The sequence below is a fragment of the Triticum dicoccoides genome, chromosome 2A (genome assembly GCF_002162155.2).
Source record: "Triticum dicoccoides isolate Atlit2015 ecotype Zavitan chromosome 2A, WEW_v2.0, whole genome shotgun sequence".
Classification (NCBI taxonomy): Eukaryota; Viridiplantae; Streptophyta; class Magnoliopsida; order Poales; family Poaceae; genus Triticum; species Triticum dicoccoides.
Genome location: NC_041382.1, coordinates 274,543,532 through 274,546,843, shown reverse-complemented (window position 1 = coordinate 274,546,843; position 3,312 = coordinate 274,543,532). Strand labels below are relative to the sequence as shown.

The 3,312-nt window shown below is 45.6% G+C and overlaps 1 long non-coding RNA gene across 2 annotated transcripts in view; it reads right to left on the bottom strand.

Moving 5' to 3' along the window:
• LOC119359331 overlaps window positions 1-1,807 on the bottom strand; it is a 5,438-nt gene extending 3,631 nt beyond the window's left edge. Inside the window, exons 1-3 of one of the 2 annotated variants that reach the window (XR_005172470.1) lie at window positions 1,351-1,807; window positions 871-1,092; window positions 389-512 (exon numbers count right to left, since the gene is read on the bottom strand). This is a non-coding gene — a long non-coding RNA (uncharacterized LOC119359331). Of the gene's footprint in view, window positions 1-197; window positions 513-870; window positions 1,093-1,350 lie in introns of those variants that run through there. The other variant, XR_005172471.1, reaches the window with a different exon arrangement.
• Window positions 1,808-3,312: the final 1,505 nt, after the last annotated feature.

Here is a 3,312-nt window from a genome sequence, read left to right as displayed (position 1 = left end):
ACGGGATATACATTAGAAATTAGTAATTCTTATGCACCAACATAAATCATGGCTAAATTATACTTCTAGGATCCTCATGCACATGAAGTCACTGTCTCAGCCTACGCAATTGAACCTCGCCACCTCTTTCAATGGCACATGCCGCTTGCAATCATTTCTTTCCATCCCCATCTACACAGTCTTTCAATTAAAACACATAAACCATGCAGTTCTGTTTTATTTCTTATGTTCATCGATCAAATATATCCCTATATATTTTTGAGATTTTAAAAGCTTCACACTCTGAATATCTTAATCAAGTGGATGCTCATGCAGCAAGAAGTACAAAATCAACTCATATAACTTCTGTTCTATCTATGTATGAGAAGAAGAAAAAACTGAATAGTACCTCATGAAAACCGACCCTCATGATTATTTTCTCGACATTGCAAAGCCCCCTCAAATTTTAGTTAGCTTTAACAGCATCGTCGTCCTCTTGCTCCTCCTCTCCGTCGTTGGTGTCCGTCCTTCACCTGCAAAATCACCAATGTATTCAACAACACATCACACGCCACTGGACTTATCACAAGCAGTGTTGAGGCTGTCAAGGTCCATCTGCACCCATAGTTTCCTGCTCTACTCATTGAACTAAATTGTGTTGGCCTCTTCTTCCGTGACCACATATGAGCATTAAAATAAAATATTCCATGATGAAACGTGAGCAAGGATTTTCACTACTGCATGCTGATTGTGAAAATGCAGACGTACAAATTCGATTCTAATATATAACTGTAAAAGAAACAATTTTCGAACCATGCATGCATGTACACAACTGCAATAGTACAGTACTCTAGTTCAAACAAATAGCACTCATTTTGTCGAACAAATTACCTTGGGCATATCCTGCGACAAATACGGGGGGCATTAATAGCTCGGGGATTGATTTCTAGTTGAGAAGCACAAGAGTTTGCGGATGAGGAACTGTACGGCGATGTCCGAGTAGAACAGCCGGTCGGAGACTTGGAGAGGCGGACCAGTGGCGAGGGCGGCGGCTACCCAGCGGCGGGCGAGTTGACGTGAGATACAGTTCGCCTCGTAAACTTTCGCCCAGATCTGGTTGCACAAAAACGAATCAGCCTCAACCATCAAAAATCACCAGACATGTTGTCCCTAGTGTAGTTGATGTGTTGTCAATTTATAATCCTTATTATTATCTTAACATACGTAGATTCCCTTTCATCTCTTCATTATGGTCAACAAATCCCCCGTCAACTAAACCTGGAGAGCCATAACATCACTGTGCTTATTTGCATCAAATTGAGGTTGGGATACGCATGCACTGGCGAAGCTCAGGGAGAGGATGGATTGTACCTTGCTTTTTGGTACCATGATAGCAGGGTGAGTGGATACAGCGAGTTAGAGGTTGATGAAGAGCGGTGCCGAAGCACATCCATCCTCAGCGGCGTCGGCTGCAGCGGCATGATGGCGTCAGCGCCCGCCGCGTAGCGCACAACCCACTCCAGCGCCATCGCGTCCAGATCGTCTTCCGCTCGATTGTTTTGGTCTGGGAGAGGGATTTAAGTGATGGGGAAAACTTGTTTGTTGGCTTCTGAGTCTATGTGAGATTTTGTCTCCTGCGCGCACACGCTAGTGACTCCGATCCAAATCCGACACGGCCGCCAGCAGGAGGTTGGAGGTGGAGGAGACTCAGAATGGCACCGATTTGGGGCTGGTGGGAAGGGGAGGAGAGGGCGCGGCGGCGGCGCTGGATGGAAGCCGGAGAGGGAGACTGGCCACCGGCCGTGGCTGCGAGATTCACGGCGGAGGTGGCGTGCTTTCATCCAGTGCGTTTTTCCTAGAGCAGGACCCAATACAACACGGTCAGCCCATGCGTTTTCCCAGCAGCCTGAGGCCCAATACAACATCAGCCCATGCGTTCTTTCCGCGAATCGTTATTTTCACTTATTCCTAAACTGCAGGACTGCGGGTTAATTACCTAAAATTACAAGGGAGGTTTAGCAAAACTGCCGCGACGGTGAACCCGGAGACGCAATCGGTGCTTTATTATTATATAATAATATATATATAATAATATATATATACTAGCAAAAGAGTCCGTGCGTTGCAACGGGAGAAAAATATATCACATGCCTCTAGCCCAATAGCCCCATGGCTAAAAGGCCCCATAAGTTTGTGCCCTCTATTTCAACACATCACATTACTCATGACAAACAGGAGCAGAACGGGACGAATGGGCAACGAACAATGGAAAAGGAGCAAAAATATTCTCCGACACAATTTCACAGTGTTCTGAGAAAAATGCAAAGCTAGTATGTAATTTCATAGAAATGCCACTTCTAGAATGCATAAAAAACATAATCCGGCCAATCATTTTATAATGATATTATTCACTTCTTTTTGTTGCCAATGAACACTAAATTATTCACTTGTTAATACAAGACTGCAACCACTACGTAGCCCTGTACATCCACCAAATACATTAATTAGTTTCCCGTGGACAACAAATCTTAAACAATACTCGATGTTTCCACGAAAGGCTTGCTAGGGGTTGTCGTGTGACTGTCAAAAACTGAGCATAATTGATTATAAAGAGATGCTTGATGGTAAAGAATCAAAGTAGATTGCTACCTAGTGAGGAAAATTCTCTCACCTCGTACACATCGCGGTTATCTCTGGCCATCAGCAGCTAGCGCCCCAGGTGCAGATGCACTTCCATAATCCATATTGCAGGTGAGGAATCGCAGAATCTAGCATCCAGGGCAAGGCCAAGGCTTCTCCAGCGAAGCACAGAGGAGGAGAGGCGGCAAGGGATCCAATGGATCCGTGGAGAGCATGTGCCTCTAGATGGGTGCGCCGGGCGGGGTGGCAGGCCTCGAGATCCTTTGCGATGGATTCAATGTGCGACCGGGATCCCCGGTGACGCCAAGAGCGGCTTGGACAGCGGTGGGGGCGGAGGCAAAGGGCGGCGCAAGGAAGGCGGTGGTGGCGGCGCGGACGGTGGTGTGGGCGGCGGCAAAGGGCGGTTGCGCGTGAAGGAAATATGCCCTAGAGGCAATAATAAAGTTATTATTTATTTCCTCATATCATGATAAATGTTTATTATTCATGCTAGAATTGTATTAACCGGAAACATGATACATGTGTGAATACATAGACAAACATATAGTCACTAGTATGCCTCTACTTGACTAGCTCATTAATCAAAGATGGTTATGTTTCCTAACCATTGACATGTGTTGTCATGTGATTAATGGGATCACATCATTAGGAGAATGAGGTGATTGACATGACCCATCCCGTTAGCTTAGCATT